General features: G+C 43.3%; 1 protein-coding gene across 2 annotated transcripts in view; it reads left to right on the top strand.

The window, feature by feature from the left end:
* The first annotated feature begins 6 nt into the window (after window positions 1-6).
* Window positions 7-5,494, top strand: part of LOC125486450 — a 20,369-nt gene continuing 14,881 nt past the window's right edge. The window contains exon 1 of one of the 2 annotated variants that reach the window (XM_048614013.1): window positions 7-1,479. The gene's annotated coding sequence lies outside the window, so the exon portion shown is untranslated. Of the gene's footprint in view, window positions 1,484-5,494 lie in introns of both variants that reach the window. The other variant, XM_048614012.1, reaches the window with a different exon arrangement.

The following is a 5,494-nucleotide window of genomic DNA, read 5'->3' as shown; positions in this document are numbered from 1 at the left end:
TCCGGTGCGGGGCACGCCACCTGGGGCTCCGGTGCGGGGCACGCCACCTGGGGCTCCGGTGCGGGGCACGCCACCTGGGGCTCCGGTGCGGGGCACGCCACAGTGCATTCAGATATTTGTGGTGTTTCTCTGCTCATGTTTCAGCCATCATGACAATTCACAAACTCGGCTGGTTCCATTAGGGTCTGGGTGCTGTCCTGAAATAAGACTAATTTGCCTCGATTTCAGTTGACCAAAAACCAAATGGCTCCCAGAGTTGGGCAAACATTTGCATGTCTGAGTCTGTGTTGACGTGTGGTTCATGTTTCTGCTGTTCATGGGAAGTTGATGCATGGGACTGAGATGTGGCCTTGACACCACCTACAGACTGTCAACTGCTCATTTTGTGCAGTGTTTGTGTTTTCAATTCTGGTGCAAACTTTTTAAATAATTGTAAATAAGTGTCAATCTGTTACAATGATAGTGTTGGAATGTGTTTTTACTGTTTGAAAGATGCTCTATTTATATACATTAATGGGAACAGTCTGTCTTGACTCTGGTTGCTATACATTCCAATATGTATTGCCACAACATGAGATTTCAATAAAAGTATTTTATGTCAAATGCGATTTATTTTGTTTTGTTTACTTAGGTCTGTGATGTGGACCCAGGTTTGGCTGTGGGAAGAATTGCTAAACCTGGTAGGACCTACTGATGACAGGGATCCATATGAGAAACAGCTTGTGTATTTGACTAGTTGAGATGCCTTATTTACCATGTTTAGCTGTCAGCACTTAATGATAAGGGACTTTGTGCAAATGTCTACTAATTCCATCTCTGAAAAGCAGCTGCCAGTATGGAATCTATTGCAGCTGCTGAGCCACCTTGGTATAGGACAGCTTTCTTCATGGGCTTTGCCCTGGAGTTGGGTAATGGTTGTGACTCTGTTTACCGCACTGCTACCTTCAAGGTTGAGTTCAAATCTCACTCCAGAATCGTGGCAAAGTGTGAAATCTTTTCATTCTTTTGTGGGGTGTGCCCATCCCTAATTGCCCTTCAACTGCTTGGCTTGTTGAGCCATTGCAGAGTCACCTGTATTGCAGTGGGTCTGAAGTTACAGATGCCAGGCTGGGTAAGGACAGCAATTTCCTTCCCTAAAGGATGTTAATGAAGCAGATGGGCTTTCATGGTGATTGTTCTGTGGTTGCTGTCAGAGTCTTGCATTATATTCCTGGTTTATTAGTTGAAGTCAATTGCCAACTTCTGATAATGGGATTTGCACACAGTGCCCCCCCCCATTACTAATCCAGTTACATTAATGCTCCCTCCCATGTATTGCAGGAGGACATGTGTTCCATCATGCCTGTGCTGAGGTCTTGAAGAATGGTCCCCACTCCTACATTTCCTTCACAGCCCTGATGCCTTCAGTAAAAGGCTGTGCAAGTGCTGCTTACTATAGCATCTTGTGAAGTGCTGTCACAGGAGCCTCTTTGAAGGAAAGTAGGTGAGATTTCACTGGGAACAATATTTATGAAAAAAACACCCATTAAAAATATTTGTGGAACTTGCTGTGTAAGCACAATTGTATTTCAGTAGTTTAGAATGATAAATTTGTTGGTAATGGGGTGAATGGTTTCCACTGGAGCTGGGAGCAGAGAAGTTTCCTATTATTGTGCACAGTATCTAGGGGGCTGTGATGAAATGTTTATAAAGTCTGGAGTCCAAGGGGTAGAGCTGCAGTGTTGAAATAGTCATAGAAAGATAAAGGCATGAAGTGAAAGTGTTACATTTCAGGGTTTAGGAGTCTATAGAGAAAGGGGAAGCGATGTGAATGAATAAAAGCAAAATGTTGCAGATGTTGGCAATCTGTAGCACTTCTGGTCTGGCAGCATCTGTGGAGAGAGAAAGTGATCTTTGAGTCCAATTTGACTGGATAAGCGACCAAGTGCTGATGTGAGGTCGCTTAGCTGAGGCATACCAGGCAGGAAGTGGGTTTTGAGGCTAGATAATGCTCTTTTGGACAGCAATGTTTCTCCAAGATTGAATGTCCTGTTCATTGGCAAGCAGTTCAAATCCATTCTGGTGTTTAAAAACAAAACTGGATGCTGTAAATCAGGAACAAAGATGGAAGTTGCTGGAAAAGCTCAGCTGGTCTGGCAGCATCTTTGAAGAATAAAAATCAGTTAACATTTCGGGTCCGGTGATCCTTCCTTAGAACTGGTCTAAGGATGGGTCACCAGACCCAAGATGTTAACTGATTTTTTTTTTTCTTCACAGATGCAGCTAGACCTGAGCTTTTCCAGCAACTTCCATCTTTGTCACATTCCAGTGTTTACTGTCTTTGCTTGTGTGCAGGCTGATTACTGTTACTGCAATGAGGAGGCAGGGTACTCAGCAGAGCAGTTAATAGCTTGTTAGTATACACCAGATATGGCACAGCCTCTTCACGTAGCTGTTTGAGCAGCACTTTATCTTAGTCAATCTATTTCAGTAAAGTTGGAGCTGTTATATGGGGAGTTGCAGATGAAATTGCAACATTTCTAAAAGCTTGAAATCTGAGTGAGCAGTTTGCAGGTGATGTTACTGTGTTGTGAAGGATTGTGGGCATTTGTTTTTGAGATTGGATTTTGAGCTTCAGTTGAATTTGCAAGCTGAGAGACTACTTTCTCTGGCATGATCCAAGGTACAGTCACTGGTACACATGTACTCAATGGGCTACAGGGTCCCCCACACACTGACTCTTGCTGGGGTATGGGTCCCACACGTGCTGACAGAGGTCTGGGGTCCCACTGACTCTCACCATAAGTTTCTCAATGGCCAGGGGAGATAGAGAAACAGATATGTAAGCAGATCTTGGAAAGACAAAAACAGCAGGGTTGTTGTGTTTGATTTTTAACTTGTCCAATATTGACTAGGAATGCCTTAGTGCCAGGGTAGAATTTATTATGTGCCTGCAGGAGAGTTTTTTGAAACACTTAGTCCAACTAAGAAAGGGGCCATACATAAGAACTAGGAGCAGGAGTAGGCCGTCCGGCCCTTCAAGCCTGCTCCGCCATTCAATAAGATCATGGGTGATCTTTTCGTGGACTTGTATCCACTCGGGTAAGTGGATCTAAGACCTTGTGTTGGAGAATGAGCCTAGCCAGATGAATAAAGTTTCAGTGGGGGAGCATTTTGGGAACAGTGATCATAATTCTAAGTTTTAGGATTATGGATTAGGATAAGACTAGTTTCCTGGGTGAAAGTGCTAAATTAGGGGAAGACTAATTACAACAGTATTTGGCAGAAACTGGAGAAATTAGATGTTTCAAAGCAAATCCACATCTGATGTGGGAGTCTTTTAAAGGCCAGCTGATCAGCATATCCCTATGAGGATGAAAGATCAGGATGGCAAGATTCAGGAACCCCTGATGACAAGAGGTATTGAAATTTGAGTTGAAAAGTGAAAGAAAGCAAATGTAAGGTTTAGGAAACTGAAATCTGAACAAGTCATTAAGTATAAAGGAAGCAGAAAAGAACAAACAGATCTGGAGGACTAGATGGAGCCATGAAATGTCTTTGGCAAATGGGTTTGGGAGAATCTCAAGGCATTCTCTACATGTATTAAGAGCAAGAGTCTAGCTAGGGAAAAGGTAGGTGCACTCAAAGACAAAGGGAATTTATGCATGGAACCAGAGAGAGTGGGTGTGGTCCTTAATGAGTACTTTGTATCAGTATTCACTGAGCAGAAGGACATGGGTGATGGCAAGATTAAGGAGGAATATGTTGATATTAAAGAGGTGGAAATATTGGGTATCTTGAAAAACATTAAGGTAGATAAGTCCCCCAGCACGTGATGGGATCTATCCCAGGGAGGTAGGAGATTACCAGGCCTTAAGAGATCTTTCTATCCTCTTTAGCCACAGGTGAGGTCACAGAAGACTGGAGAATAACCAATGTTGTTCCTTTAAGGGGAACGGGGATAATCTGGGAAATTATAGGCCAATGAGCCATACGCCAGTGGTAGAGAAATAATTGAGGATTCTTAGGGACACTGTTTACTCACATTTAGAGAAGAATGGACTTCTAGGGATAGTCAGCACAGCTTTGTGCAGAGAAAGGTACTGTCTCAAATTTGACTGAATGTTTTGAGGAAGTGACAAAGACTATTGATGAGGGTAGGGTAGTGGATGTTGTCGACATGGACTTTATTAAAGCATTTGACAAGGTTGCTCATGGTAGGCTAGTCCAGAAGATTGAGTTGCATGGGATCCATGGTGAGTTGGCAAGCTGGGTACAAAATTAGCTTGGTCATAGAAAACACAGGATAGTCGTGGAGGAGTGCTATTCTGACTGGAATCTATAACCAGTGTTCCACAAGGATCAGTGCTGGGATCTCTGTTGTTTGTAAAATATATGAATGATTTGGATGAAAGTGTCAGTGGTCTGATTAGTAAGTTTGCAAACAACATGAAAATTGGTGGAGTTACAGATACTGAGGAAGGATATCATAGGATACAGCAGGATATAGATCGTTTGGAAAGTTGGGCAGAGAAAAGGCAGATTGAGTTTAACCTGGGCATGTGTGAGGTGCTTCTTTTTCAGAAGTTCAATGTAACAGGAAAGTTTACAATAAATGACAGGATCCTTAAGAGCATTGATATACAGAGGGATCTTGGGGTGCAAGACTATTGCTCCTTCCAAGTGACAACACAAGTGGATAAGGTGGTAAAGAAGGCGTATGGCATGCTTGCCTTCATCAGTCAGGATATTGTGTGAAAATTGGAAAGTCATGTTGCAGTTGTATAAAACTTTAGGCCATGGTAGACAAACAGGAAGTTGGAAGAATACAGCGAGCCAGGCAGCATCTAGAGGAAAGGAACAGTCAATGTTTTGGGTATAACCCTTCTTCAGGACTCAGGCCACACTTAAAGTACTGTGCACAGCTCTGGTCACCACACAATAAGAAAAATGTGGAGACTTTGGAGAGGGTACAAAACATATTTACCAGGATGTTGCCTGGATTGGAGTGTATTAACTATAAGGAGAGGTTGGGCAGAATTTGGGTTTACGAGACACATGGATAGGGTGGATAATTGGAGTCTCTTTCCCAGAGTGGAAATGTCAAATACTGGGGGCATAGGTTTAAGGAGAAAGGGGGAAAGTTTAATGGAGATGTGAAAGGCAGGGTTTGTACACTGAGGCTGATAGTGGCTGCAGGTGGTAGAAGCAGATACAATTGCAAAGTTTAGGAGGCATTTGGATAGGCTCTTGATCAGCCAGAGAATACAGAAATATGGACTATGTGCAGGCAAGTGGGATTAATTTAGAATGTCATCATAGTTGGGACAAAACTGCTGGGCGAAAGGCTTGTACCTATGCTATGCTGTTCTATGTTCTGTGTTCACACACTGACTCTCGTTGGGGTATGGGGTCACACACACGCACAAACTCTCACTGGGGTATGGGATCCCATACACACACTGACCCTCACTGGGGTACAGGGAGACACACACACTGACTCTCACTGGGGTAC

This window comes from Rhincodon typus, chromosome 29 (genome assembly GCF_021869965.1).
Source record: "Rhincodon typus isolate 14 chromosome 29, sRhiTyp1.1, whole genome shotgun sequence".
In the NCBI taxonomy this organism is placed as follows: Eukaryota; Metazoa; Chordata; class Chondrichthyes; order Orectolobiformes; family Rhincodontidae; genus Rhincodon; species Rhincodon typus.
The sequence above is the reverse complement of the archived record's forward strand: the minus strand, read 5'-3'. Positions and strand labels throughout refer to the sequence as shown.